This window comes from Aethalodelphis obliquidens, unplaced genomic scaffold, assembly GCF_003676395.1.
Source record: "Aethalodelphis obliquidens isolate GAN/ISIS:26980383/991018 unplaced genomic scaffold, ASM367639v1 scaffold22, whole genome shotgun sequence".
Classification (NCBI taxonomy): Eukaryota; Metazoa; Chordata; class Mammalia; order Artiodactyla; family Delphinidae; genus Aethalodelphis; species Aethalodelphis obliquidens.
The window spans coordinates 15,017,598-15,032,796 of NW_020837966.1; the positions used below are offsets into that span (position 1 = coordinate 15,017,598).

The window sequence follows — 15,199 nt, forward strand, 5'->3', positions numbered from 1 at the left end:
TGAAATCTTTATACATATAATATACATATATAAATATATGTATATGTAATTTTCCCATTCCTTTCTCTTTATATATAAATCCATGTATTTGTACACACATACATAAAACAAAATTTTGCTCCCAAACATCATCTCTAGGTAATAGTATCATAATTTTACTTTCTTCCTTTTTATTTTCTCCTGTTTCCAATTTACTTGCAACAAAAAAGATGACCCTAAAGTCTTCTTAGTCTTCTCAGCCATGAACCCATTAAATAAATTATATTAATAATAAAAACACACTTTAGTATGAATTAAACCATTGTAACTGAGGCTAAATCTCAGTAATTCTGAAATAGTTATTTATACAAGTGGGGACAAAAAGCAATTTTGAAACTCCTAGCAGTTTTTCTGTTAGTGATAGTGTACTGTTCTTCCATAGAGAGAAAGGGGAATATCAGCCCTTCAAAGAGACTTTTGATTATGCAAAAGCAAAACCTTACCAGAGCGGCCAGGACTTGAAGTGAGATTAGGAGGAATTAAACTGTTCTGCATGACACTGCAAAGGTTTGTTTTCACTGCGTGTCTACTTGTCCCTCTGAGGTTCTGTTTCACTGAGAGGTAAGCACAGAACGTGGAGGAGGGGATGGTGAGGGAGAAAAGTTCCTCTTTCCTAGTTGGATGGAACGGGGCGATGGGTGGAGGACACTTAGATTCCAAGTATGCAGAACACAATCAAAGGCATTATTATCAGTGGGAGAGATGATCAGAAAATTCCTGGTAAAGCCTTGGCTTTCCACCTTCCAGAGCTTCCAGCCTATTTTGAAATGTAAGACACATAATAACTCCTTGTCAAGGAATATTAATGAGCTAAGGTTGCAGAGGCCTGATGTTACAGAAATAACCTGGGGGATTAAAAGTCACTTAGAGTTAGAGGGCAAGGCAGAAAAATGTTTGTCTGTTTCTTCCTCATCATCTAACATTATCTCCTAAATGAGGTAGGAAAGTGTTTAGCTGCAAGTAATAGAAAACCCAATTAAGAGTGGCTTAGGCAGGACAGACATATAGTATTCCATGGAACAACAGGGAACTGCTGACACTGGTCTAGCTATTCAATGATGTGACCAGAAACTCAGTCTCTTCCTCTCTTTCCATTCTGTCATCCACAGCATGCTGGAGTTTTGGCCTTGAATTTGCTGCCTCAGAATTAAATTACAAGGTGGCTGCCAGATCCTGACATTATACTTGCTTCCAAAGACAGAATAAAAGGAAAAGAGCCAACTGCATTTGTATCTTTTAGTAAGAGCAAAAACTTTCCCAGGAAGTCCATCCTTACCAACAGCAATTTTCTATTAGATCTGTCACGCAGACGCCCCTGGCTGAAAGAATGGCTGAGAAAGTATTTCAATTTTTCTAACCCTTTAGGGAGGTGGGCCAGGGATAGTGGCCTTCAAAGTGATTCTTTATAGCTAAACAAGGTCTCTCCCACTTCTCCTTGTGGCTTTCGCATTTACATGACAATTTTTCTATCATTTCTGGTTGTTCCTTTGGTTGCTCTGCACAATTGTTATAGAATGTCTCTATTTTTCCATTTTGTCTGATAGGTCCAGGCATATAAACACATAAACTGTGCTAACTTGGAATCTTTAAACACAATGAAAAATTTACTGATGATTTTGTAAGTCAGAAAGTGCAAAAGGGCAGACAAAGCCCCTGGACAAGATAACATCAAAAACATTTCTTTCTGTCTTGGTGATGGGAGGATCAGAGGATGGAGCACTGCCCAATTACAACATCTGGCCAATATTATCTTTTATCTGCATCTCTTGTTTTATTTACCTTAGGACACTAAGAGGATACACCTGCTAGAGAGATGATTCCTGGTGCTGGAAACAGTGAATACTCAAGGATTAGTCTATAACCAGTGTTTCTCAAAGTTTTTCCTTATTGTCCCCCTGAGAACCTTTTTAGATATTTTTTTCCGAATTGTCTCCTCCATAAAATTTTAATAGAAAAATATACTGATTATCTGTTTATGTTCTGTATGTGTACCTGTACGTTATACACAAAGAGGGCAAGATTTTTTACCCGCCCCCCTGAACTGTGAATCAACTTTTGCTCCCTTGAGGATAACATTGTTCCCACCAAGAATGCATGTTTATGTCAAAAAGAATTCTTTTTAGGAGAGGTGAATAGAGGGAATTAAGGGAATTATCTGAACTGACTCTTGGAGGATGGAAAGAACTTCACAAACAGAGACAGAAGGGAAAGAATTAGATGCATGGGAATGCAGGAATAAAGCTGAGGAGGTAGGAGTTGTTAGAAGTGGGTAGCTCAGCTGGTGTCACAGGTTTGGATGGGCAATAAAGAGAAACCATCCTCAAAGCTGTGGAAACTCTCAGGTTGTATACTCGGGAATCTTAATGCCAGGCTTCAGAGTATAAACTGTGACAAGTGGTGAATTCACTAAAGGGAAGGGAAATCATCAAGCAGTCATGGTTTGGCTGATGATTTCCAACTTGACTGGTCTCCACACCTTTGTTTTTTTACTTCTCAAAATAACTGCTTCCAAGTTAGAACAAGAGAGTCTACCTTAATAATCCTTACTAGTGCAGACCAGTATCATTCTTAGTCCCTACTGGGCAAAAAGAATTTAACTTGTACGGATAAACAATGACTGGATATCTACTGAAGCGGATAAACAATGACTGGATATCTACTGAAGCGGTACTTGAAGACATAAGAGTGTTGCAAAAAATGACTGAGTCAGGAAAAGTCTGTATAAATTATCAAATGGTAACCCCTCCCCTAAGCTTCTTACCACAAGGCAAACACCTAGAAGCTTAGACGTGAAAAAAGTTGCTTTGTGTTGTACATTTCTTCTCTAATGGTCATAACTGATTTTGACACAAATACACAAGAGGTTAAAGAGGAATGGCACCATGCTGGTGAGAAGACCAACCCATTTTTGGCTAATACACTGGAGAAATACACCTAAGCCATCCACCCATGTGAAAGCAATCTTTCTAATACCTCCAAGGTCAGGAAGACCTTTGCCATAAACAAACTAAAAAGCTGTTGAATGAATGCAAATACACCAGGTTCACATTATACATTTAAGTTAACCAACATTTCAGACAAAATTATGTAATAAAAATGAAAGTGAAACTCAAAGACCTCTTTCATTTGCTTTCTCTAATATCATTTCATCCCCCTTAGATTAACCCCCACTTTGAGAAACACACACACACACTCACAGAAGAGGATAATTTCAAGAGGTGTGCATTAAAAAGAAAAGTGAAATCTATCTTGGGAGGGGTCAATTAACACATTACAGATAGATAAATTCATTTTGTCTTTGGGGTATTAGATCAATAAATCAAAAAAGAGGAAATCTAAGTAGTTATTTCCCCAACAAATTTATGGCTCTGGACATTACAAAGAAATTTAGAGTTTATCCTATTGTATTGATTGCTCCTTTTTTCTTTAGTGAGGGAAACAAATCTGCATAAGGACTGTGCCATTCAAAGTTCAGAGGCACCCAACTCCTCCTTTCTGAATAGAGGAAACCATTAAATGAGCTGCAGTATCCTTTTACTCCCTGACCAGAATGCAAGACTTGTCAATAGGGGTACAAGTTAAAATTTCTTAAGTTTAAAAAGGGATTTCCTAAATTCAATTTTGTATCTTGGAGTGGATCCCAGATAAAAGATACTAGCAGAAAAAGTGGTGAAATCCTTATCAAGTCTGTAGTTTAGTTAATATTAACGTAGCAAAGTTAATGTCTTATTTTGATAAATGTACTTTATACAGGTTAAGATGTTACCATTTTAGGAGAAACTGAATTAAAGCTATGTAGGAACCTATGTATTATTCTCACAACTTTTTCTGTAAATCTAAAATTACGCCCAAATAAAAAGTTTATCTAAAAAAAAAAGACTTCTCTCCAGTTTCCCAGTCCTAGAAGTTCTCCTTAGTATTCCCCAGAGAGAACCATCTCTTCTGGTGACCCTAACACATCAGGAATTATTTTGCTCTTCTTGTATACAGAATCATTTAATAAATGTTTACTGCATTTAGTTCTACAAATGGCAGAGCAAAGTTGCTCTGGACTTAGAATTGGAAGTCCTGGATTTGGATTGTCATGAGCTGCGAGATCCTGTGCACATCATTTAACCTCTTAGTGGCTCTCCCTCTCCACTTTAAATCCTCTGAGGGCAGGAACTCTCCTGTGCCTATCTCTGTAGCTTCAGTAAGCCCACCCGGAGGAAAGGGTGTCAAGAAGGGGTTCCAGAGTCAAACTCAGTTTACATTTCCAGCTCCCCCACTAACCAGGCATGTTACTTTGGGGCAAAGCATTTAACATTTCTGAGTCTCTGTTTCCTCATATGTAACATGAGCTTTTGGGATCATTAAATGAGGGGACAAACATAGTGAAGGGTAGCCTGTTTCTTCTATAGAACAGAACCATTCATGTGGAATATTTTTTTATTTTTAACTTTGCAACACTCTTCTAGTACCTATCATGTGCGGGACCCCCTTCTAGGTGGTTTTCAAATAGTTACTCCTTTTATCATCCTGACAACCTTACGAGGTAAGTATTATTATTATTTTCCTATTTTACAGATGACGAGATGGAGGTGCTGGGAAGTTAACATACTTGCCAGCCCGTAAAGCTACTAAGTGGGGATCTGCACCCACACAGCCGGCTCCAGGATGTGCAGTCCTCAGACACGAGCTGTCATAGAACATGCTCTATATGGAGATGCGGAGGATCAGATACTGTCTTGCCTTCTTCACTGGCAAGCTCCTGAGCGTGCCCAGCAGGCTCTCGAACGCATACGGACAGACTGAATGAAAGCACAACAGCCCCCCCAAGGACAGGAGCTGAGTTGAGTATCTGCCAGTCTCTCTCTCAGCATCCCCAGCACTGTAGGGGAAGGGAATCGACATTCATCAAGGCTCTCCTACGTTCTAATCCACTGTGTGTCAAATGTTAGGTTCCCATTCAAGTCTCAAAACCAACCTATAAGGTGAACCACCATATTTCCTTTTTCCACCTGGAGAAATCAAAATACACAGAGAGAGTACTTAACTTCTCAAAGCCATACAGCTAATCAGAAATGCAGCCAGGACCAGAATCCCAGGATTCCTGCTTTCAAAGATCAGGCTTTTTCCAATATACTTGCAGCCTCCCAAATGAGATCATTCCTGGGTCTCTGTTTTGTCATAGAGTAGTTCTTTCCCTCTGCTTAAATACCATCTCAGAGCGACTTTCTCTGACCTCCCCACGTAAACTGTACCCCATTCACTTGCCATCCTGTTTCTCTGCTTTATTCTTCGTTGTATTAATATTTGACATCATATTACATTGGTTTGTTTACCTTCTGTCCCCCAACTGAACTGATGAACTGGTAGGTTCTAAGAAGGCAGCGAATTGTCTGTCTTGGTCACATTGTATCCCAGAGCCTAGAATAGTACCTGATGCAGAGTACATACTCAAAAAAAAAAACCAACTGCTGAATAAATGAGATAATAAATAGATATGTAGGAGATACCAGTAATAGTTTGTTATTATCCTTATTATGATTAGTAGTATCGCCTTTTATCAGTTAGGTAACTCAGTTAAGACAAAGGTTTATTTCACAAGAAAAAACTGATGGGAGACTGAGGGAACAATGTTGGTTTCAATCAGATCAAAGCACAAATTCCAAACAACACCATTAATAACTAGGAGACCGCACACTTGGGACAAGGATGTCCTCCGAGCACAGAACAGCTAGCACCACTGAGTCGCCAAACACAGCCCGTTTTCATTGTTCCTAAATCCTCCTTAGCTCACGAATACCCCTCTGTTGCTGATCATAAATGTTCTTAATTCATCTCTCATTTTTCCATCAGGAAACAATTGGCCTTGGTTTATTTTTATCACTTTATTTCCATGTTCTCGGCAAGACTGAAGCATTGATTTTCCTAAAAGATGGTGTCAATAGGCTCAATAAACCACAACGAGCATGTATCTTAGTGCCACTTGTTCAGCCCTAGCCTGAGGCAGTTCGTGCTGCAGGTGGACAGCCTCTGCTGAAATCCACCCAGCTCCAGGGATTCTGAAGGTAGCAGGAAGGCACCTCTGCTTATAAATTTTGAGTGAGCTCAAGCACTTTGATGACCCAGATAACATGCCAAACACTGCACAACTGAGAACCATGTGGGGAATCTGGAAGCCTCAAATCATAAAGTCATATTTGAAAAGTATCTCGAAATAAAGCCCACGCTAGGCACAGAATATGTGGGAGAGGGAGCCAGGGGCGGGGGTCATGCAAAGGGTTAGCTCCTTTGTTGGAATCCTGTTCTGAGTGATGGGGTAAATTGGAACAAGCCATTTCCCTGGAGTGTCTTACCTTTCATCTGCTTTCAGAAGCTTCTAGTTCCATCGTGTCCAATGCAGGCAGCGAAAGGGGGCCAGAGTGCTCACTGCTTAATAGCAGAGCTCCTTGGGCCTTGCGGACAGGTTGTCTGAACAACGTGAACGTGGTCTCTCTTCCTGCTGTCTCCAGACGCCAGTGCCACCTAGGCAAGCAGGTTTGCCATCTTGAAAACACACAGGCCAGAGCAGCCCCTCTCACTTCAGTCACCTGCGGTGTGTGTCCTAGCTTACTACAACATGAACCGCTGAGCCCGACTCTGGCAAAATCAAGCAGAGTTGCTGCTAAAAGCACACACCTGGGAGCAATAGAGAGCCACACCCCCCCGCCCTTCCCCCCCCCCCCCCCCCCCCCACCTCCACGGAGCTCCTAATCACTCCACTCACCCTGGTTCCAGCTCTAGAAGTGCAGTAGACTCAGCTGGTGAGCTTTTGAAAACTGTAGATTCACCTGCTTCACTTCAGACCTACTGGTGAAGAGATGGGGCCAGGGAGAGCATTAATTAGGGTCAGAGAATCCATGTTTTTAAATGCTCCCAATGGATTTTAATAGGCCCCTCAGCTGACGTATGTCTGAGAACCATTTCTTCAAAATGCCAATGGTTCTCAAACGTGGCTGCACATTACCTGAATTATCTGAGAAGCTTTTAAACAATATTGATGCCTGTCTCTCGCTCTAGATTAGGGTTTCTGTATGGCGGGGGCTCAACTCGGGTCCCTACCCAGTGATGGCCAAGCCTTCTCCCCTCCCAAGCAAAAATATCTCCAGACATTGCCAAACGTCCCGAGAGACAAAATCCCCTGCCGTTCCTCCCCTGGTGGTAATGACTTGTCATCTTATGTTTTCCAGCACGTTTTCATGTGCAGTCTTTTCTTACCTCATTTTCCTTACATCCATCCATGCCCTTATAATCCCTGGTCAGGTTGATATGTGTAGCTTCAGAATACATGGGCACATGTGTTTTAGAAAAATACTGAGTCCATAGCGTGAGCTCTAGGCCAGCTGGCCTGTATATCTTATGTTACATGTTCACAGCCAATATTTGCGTTTGCATTGACTTAAACAATTCACAGAAGGGGATGGGCAACTGATAATATATTACTAATGAGGTTAGCAATTAAAAAAAAAACAAATTAATAGGACCCAGAACATTTTTTTCTCTACCATTTTGGCAAAATGGACTCACTCATTAAGTATCTTATGAGTGTTTACAATGGGCCAGGGAGGGAGCAACACAAACAAGGTTGTTGCGACGATGCAGCTTATTCTCTAGAAGGGGAGAGAAAAACAATGTGCAGGATTACACACCAGGCAAGATAATTTTACATAATCTTAAGTGCCATGAAAGAAACAAAAGAGGGTGACACGGGTGGAGAACCTGGGGCAGCAGTAGACTACTGTAGGGCATCAGAGAAGGCACAGTGGACGTGACTTCGAGCGTAAAACCGGTGCTGTCACCCTCTGCTGGTGACACGAAAATTGGTGTAGTCTTTTAGGAAGGTAATTTGTCAATATATATCAGGGGGTATAATAATGTTCATATTATCCAATCATTTAACAAATATGAGACATCTCTGAAAATATGCCCTATCGATATCACTGCTGGGACAGTAACCACTATGAAATAACCCAATACTACAAAAACTTCATAATATTTATAAAATTATCAGCTGCTGAACTGTCAACAAAAGGGGATGGTTGGATGAATTCTGACAGATATACTAAAATGCGGAGGATGCTTAGGATATAATGTAAAAATGTTATATAAGTTGTAGAATGCTGAAGATACAGTCAAAAAAAATAAACAAAAGTTACAAATGTGTCTATACATATTGATTGTATGTAAGACTAGACAGGTAAGAAAGATGGAAAGGAAATTCAACAAAATAATAACAATCATTGTACAGGAGGGGGCTTTTATTAGGGATTTTTTCCCCCTGCTTTTCCAAGTTTTCTGATTCACTGTTCAAATTTCTAAAATAATGCTTCTGACTTTTGATCCTGACTTTTCCTCAATTTTTAACCTATGCAATCCAAATCTGATTCCTCTTTTGAGGGTCGCCTCATATGCTACATCCAATCAGCCTCATCTGACTGCCTCGACCCCAGTAATAATTCATTGTTTTCTGTCCATTGCTCCAAAGAACATTTTTGCCTTTCTGTTATGGGCTAAGTTTTTTGTCCCCTCCAAATTCCTATGTTGAAGCCCCTAACCCCCTAGTGCCTCAGAATGTGACAGTATTTGGAGATAGGGCCTTTAAAGCAGTGATTGAGTTTAAAGGAAGCTGTGAGGGCAGGCCCTAATCCAATCAGACTCATGTTCTTATAAGAGGAGGAAATCTGGATGCACAAAGAGACACCAGGGATGTGAGCACAGAGGAAAGACCACGTGAGGACACAGTGAGAAGGTGGCCATCTGTAAGCCAAAGAGAGAGGCCTCAGAAAAAAACAACCCTGCCAACACCTTGATCTTGGACTTGTCTCCAGAGCTGTGAGGAAATAAATTTCTGTTGGTTAAGCACCCAGCCTGTGAAATTTTGTTATAGCAGCTCTAGCTGACTATTACCTTCTTACTGTAGTTCTAACAGAATTACCACTAGCAGTGTGCTTATCTTTCTCTTCCACTAGCTAATTTGCTGATCGAGCAATGGGCTCTGTCTTACTTGCCTTTAGGGTAACTTCAGTGTCTTTTACAGTTCCTTGCACGTGGTAGTCATTCAATAAATGTTGGACAAAATGAATTATCTGAACTTTTTTCCCTTAACTAATCTCGGGACAAAGTGTCTACAGAATTTTAATAAGCAGTGTCAAAGAATACGAACTTTCAGTTATAAGGTGATTAAGTTCTGGGGATCTAATGTATAGCATGGTGATTATAGTTAATAATACTGTACTATAAACTTCAAAATTTCTAAGAGAGTAGATCTTAAATGTTCTCACCACAAAAAATGAAACAGTAATTGTGTGAGTTACATGATGGAGGTGTTGGCTAACATTACAGTGGTGATCATTTTGCACACCTTAAACTTACACAATGTTGTATGTCAATTGTATTTCAGTAAAGCTGGGGGAAAAACAAATTTAAACAAGCAAAAAACTAATTAAAAAAGAAAAAAGTCAGCTCAAAGGGGAAATTGATATGTTATAAAAAAAACAGCAACAACAACAAATAAGCAGTTGGTAGAGATTCTCTATGAAATATGGACTTATTTCTACTCCAAAATAAGCACCTGTTATGCTTCAAAAACTAGTCAGCTCACTACAAAAAACTCCAAATTTTTGTGGTGAGTTTCAGGAGCATCAAATTCTCTTTCTAATGTCTATATTAGCACCATAGATGCATTTTCAAAGGGATAATTTGGCAAATAATTTGCTCTTTCATACACTGAAATCTCACTTTTGAGTATGTTCTAAATTTTGACAAACTTTCAAATATTATGTGTATATGATACACATACAGAGGTGTGCCTTTATATTTTCCAAGTGTGTACCTCAATTCAAATAATGGTCTATGAGCTCAGTATTTTAAAATATTTTAGGTCCTTGCATTTCAAAGTTTGGTCTGTGAACCAAAAGCTTTATCATCACTGCATTTGTTAGAAATGCAGAATTTCAGACTCCACCCTGACCTACTGAATCACAGCTTGCTTTTTAAGGAGATCTCCAGATGATTAGTATGCTCATTAAAATTTGAGAAGCACTGCTCTAAAATATGGGCTCTCAAGATTAAATGACACGTTCAACTTCTCTATCTTTTCTATTTATCGGATAGATTAAAGGATTAGACTTTCCCATAGTTAGAACCAAAGCTATTGTAAAATTCTTCATGGTCTTTGTTTCCTATTTAGGCAAAGGTAAGGACAATCAGTCAGAGTCATTTTGAATTTAGGAAGTATATCTAGTTTAGTTTTTCTGTATTTACCTGTAACTTGGAGACAGTGTCCTAGGTAGGGGGATGGATGGCATAAAGAAATCCAGTGTCCTTTAAATAAATCACAAAGTCAATAAAGAAATAGGTAAAGGTTCAAAGGTTCTTCAGAATCTTCCTGAAAAGACTTAAAGCCAACCTGAACATGACAGTACAATTTTAAAATAATAGGCAAGTCCTGAGTTTCATGGGTAACAGTGAAGGTGATTGCCAGAAGTCACTCTTCTTGAACCTGAGATTAGTCAAACGCATTTTAAAGAAGGTTTTGTGCTCTAATAGTAATTGTAAATAAATATTCACATGGATGTGAACAAACATCTCTGTGATACATAGACACAAAATATTGACTCCTTTTCCCCTACCTTCAGGCACTGATTTCACAGAAGAATTCAACTGTATTTATTATGGCTCATGTACAAACATAATGGTAAAAATGCTTTATGGGTATAAACACATTGCTTCCCAGGGGCTCAAACTGCTTTCTAGACATTATCTCATTAATTGCTCCCTTAAATCTTTCTCATTGATTTTTATGTTTTTTGAACCAACAAGTTCACTATTGTTTGCATATGAAAGGAAGAGTTCACTTCAGTTAGAAATTGAGATCTTAAGCATTTTTGTAACTGTGATGTTATGTCTTAACTGACAAGGAGTTACTGGGAACTTTTCAATGGGAACCACATTTTGAAACCAACCCCAGCACCGTGGCTAGACCCGAAGCCTTGAAAGGTACTGCCTCTGCTTCCTGGAGAGACTCCGACATGTGTGAGTCTCTCATGAAAGCAAACTTGGGCACCAAGAGGCCAGGCTGCAAATGTTTACTTTACTGAATTGTTGATTCTGGGAAAGGTCTCCCTTTTTGCATATTGCTGTATTTTAAAAATCAGTTAGAGACCAAATGGTAGAATTAGAAAAATACCGACTTTTGATCTACAAATGAAATAACTGATTTGGATAACAGACATCCTTGGACAAAACTACTAGATGAAAGGTACTAGATAAAACTACTAGATGAAAGGTACTAGATAAAACTACTAGATGACCAAGGGTCAGATCGCAGAAACTCTGTGAAGGGAAGGTGGTCTGAGGCCTGGAGATAAACAGGAATACAGAGCAGCTTGAGGCAACTGTTCAGGTGCAGTGAGGCCCCAGGGGGTGGGGGCAGAATGGTCACCTGAGTCCTGTAGATCTTGAACATAAAAGACAAACATTTATGTTTAATGACATTAACAACAAACACTCCAACTCGGCAATGCCACCCCTTAGGAATTTCTTCTGGTTGAATAAAGGTAGAAACAGCCCAAATATCCAACCATAGGAGATTTGCTTTAAAAAGGCATTAGATCCATACAATGGATCACACTCCAACTATTAAAAACATAGGACTATATTTACTGACTTTAAATGATGTCCATTAAATATTTAAGTGAAAAAACATGAAGTTAACTACCAAATGCATGCTAAATTCTATTTTTATATAAAATGGCTTATTTTCACAGAGAACATCCTGAAAGAATTTATACCGAAAGACAATAGCTGTTGCTAGGGGATACTGTTTCTTGTGTTCTATATTTTCCTTTGCTTATTCAGTTTTCTAGTTTTCTAAAATGTATTCCTTATATACTTTAGAAAAGGTACACAATTGTCTCTTGTGGCAAATCTACACATTTAAAGAAGAAATAGTGCATCCTAAGTAACAACAGGAGAGCTGGGCTTCAGGAAATAAAGGAGTGGGTTCTAATGTCAACTTTTCTTTCAGGTACCAAAGTGTATAAAGCAAGGTTTCCCCAACTGCTTCCACGGGATGTGAAGAAATTTATTCTGAAGGTGAAGGAGGTATGTCTCTGTTCAAAAAATACTAGAAAAGAACTGAGGAAAATAAGCTTAAATTGGTTTCTTCACTGCAGAATTTCTCAGAACCTGAGAAATTAATATATTCTCTGAATATGTTAATACGTTAGGATTTATAGTTGTAATAAATTTCAAGACAAAGAAATACTTTTTGATCATAGAAACGTTTTCTTTCTCATACACATTAATAACTCATTGGGACACAGTTTGGGAATCCCAAGAAAAGACTGAGGCAGGTGTTACGTGAAGCAGTGATTCTTTTTAGATTCAGCTTCTTCATTTGTAAAATGAGAGCAGTATAATCTGACTTTATATTAAGAAAGCAGAAAACTTCCATTTCTGTAAGGCCTTCCAATTTCTGAAGCAACTTTTTTTTTTGCATATGCTATCTTAGGTGATGTTTCAAAAGCAATCTTTCTAAAATGGCTTTGGAAATCTGAAGGTAACATGAGGTAAAAATGTTTAATAATAGTGACAACACTAATGATATACTGTCATCTAATCCAGAGGTCAGTAAATCATTTCTGGGAAGAGCCAGATCACTGATATTTTAGGCTCTATGGGCACGCAGTCTCTGTCACAACTACTCAGCTCTTCTGCAGCAGCATGAAAGTACATAGTTGTATGCAATGTGTAAGGCAGTCAGCGTGGCCATGTTTTACAGAGACTGTGTTTTTATTAAAACTGTCAGTGGGCTAGACTTGGCCCATGGGCTGGAGTTTGCCAATCCCTCATAATCCACTTTGGGGAGACACCGAGAACTTGTTTTTGTCATGGGACTCATGGGATCCGAGTATTGTTTATATTTCCAGAGAGAGATAAAGATTCTTTTATCAAGTCTAGTTTGGAATAAATGTACATCTGTTCTGCCATCCCCTTTAAAAGAAGAAAATGGAGGGGGACCCCAAATGGTGATGAGGAACATGGGGATGTGTCCACTAATTTAGACCTAATGAAACCAAATTAAGGCTGTTTTTCTGATTAAAATTAGGAATGTTTGATAATTCATGCTGGTAATTTGGAGAAGGACAACTCTCTATGTTTATTTCTAACATCATTACTTACCATTTGTGAAGGGAAAGATACATAAAAATTGTCATCTCAAGTAATTAAAAGCTCCTAGAGGGAAAAAGAAGATACAGAATTTTGGAGAAGTGCTTTAGTCTGTGTTGACATGTACTAATTTTAAGTGTTAGATTGAATTAATTAAATATGGGCTATTTAGCCAAATTAGTCAAAAATGTCGAAACCCTTTTTTAGTTTCAACACGTTTAAGTTTTAACTTTCTAAAACCTTAAGTGCAGACTCACAGCTTGTAAACACATATCTTCAGACTGAAATTCCCTCTGGCTCTAACCTGGCGTTGCTTAGATGATACTTGATTTATGTGTTTCTGTGATAAAGCCAGTTGATGTGCTCGGTGGAAATTCCAGGTTTTGGTTGAGACAAATAGAACCACCATTTCACATTCACCAATGTGTACAGTTTAAACATTCCTGACAGAAAAAGTTGAGCTGTAGTACCCATTCTATTTCATTAACATGAATAAAATCACTCATAGAAGTTAATTTTAAGGACTTCAACATTCATTTGGCTATGGTAGAAAGCCTAACTACCCATTCTACTGTTCAGGGCCCTCCATAACCAGGCTGGGGCTCTTCAACACGTTTACCCCCTCCCTACAGCAAGCTCTGTGAGGCAGCCCATCACTGGTCCCCGCACATGCCATGCTGTCTGACCTCTTTGCCCTTCTTCCTCTCCTGTGCTTGTCATGCTCTAAGCATCCTTCCGTTCTAACTCAAATTCTTCCCCTAAGAAACCTTCATGGACGACCCCAGCCCAAAGTGAGTGTTTCCTCATGTGAATTCCTAAAGTATTTACTCATTTGTCACATAACAGATATCACCTTTGAGGTTTTGTTCTGTTTTGTTTTTATTAAAAACTGTATATGTTTAATATATATAATTTGGTGAGTTTGGACATAGGCATAGTATTTGGGAACTATGCAATGATAGTACCCATGTGGTGTTAGCATCACTACAGTCAAGGTAATGTTCGCACCCATCGCCTCTAAAATCTCCCTGTGTCTTTGTGTGTGTGTGTGGATGTGCCTGTGCGTGAGGATATGTGTATGTGTGTGTGTGTGTGTGTGTGTGTGTGTGTGTGTAAAAACACTTAACAGGTAGTTTACCTGCTTAACAAATTGGCAGGTTCACGACACTGGTTGTTAACTGTGGGCACAATGTCATGCTCAGATCTCAAGAAATTATTCAGCTTGTATAACTGAAGCTTTATACCCTTGGAATAAAAACTTCCCATATCCCCCTCCCCCCAGCCCCTGACAACCAGCATTCTATTCTCTGTTTCTATGAGTTTGATTATTTTAGATACCTTGTATAAGTGAAATCATACAGTATTTGTCCTCTGAGAACGGTTTATTTCTCTTAACATAATGTCCTCCAGGTTCATCCATGTTGTTGTAAAGGGTAGAGTTTCCTTCTTTTTAAGGCTGAATAATATTTTATTGTATGTACTTACCACATTTTCTTAATCTGTTCTTCTGTTGATGGACGTTTGGATTACTTCCATATCTTGGCTATTGTGAATAATGCTGCAATGAACATGGGGGTGACAGTGTCACATCTCTAAGCTCCTAGAGGCAGGTACAATCACTTTTAAGCTTGTATCCTCAGGATCTAGCATATTACCTGCATCTTATGGCCATTTTCTCAATAACTATTTGTTGTCAAGACAGCTAGGTGAATGAACAGGTCATCAACCCAGCAAGGTTGTAAGGGCCAAAAGTGGCAATTAATATATAGTGATTGGGATGGTTACTTTTATATCAACTTGACTGGGCTAGGAGATGCTGCTAAAACATTATTTCTGGGAGTGGCTATGAGGGTGTTTCTGGACGAGATTAGCATTTGATTCAGCAGACTGAGTAAAGAGATGTGTCCTCCCCAGTGTAGGCAGGCATCATCCAACCCATTGGGGGCCTGAATAGAACAAAAAG

General features: G+C 39.1%; 1 long non-coding RNA gene across 1 annotated transcript; it reads right to left on the reverse strand.

Annotated features, from left to right (window-relative positions):
• Positions 1 to 6,135: 6,135 nt before the first annotated feature.
• On the reverse strand, positions 6,136 to 14,764 carry LOC113628084 (uncharacterized). The gene is made up of 5 exons (XR_003435876.1): positions 14,722 to 14,764; positions 13,249 to 13,302; positions 10,327 to 10,386; positions 6,791 to 6,873; positions 6,136 to 6,549 (listed from the first exon to the last, which is right to left on the reverse strand). It is a non-coding gene; the product is annotated as an uncharacterized LOC113628084 (long non-coding RNA).
• Between the last annotated feature and the right edge of the window lie 435 nt (positions 14,765 to 15,199).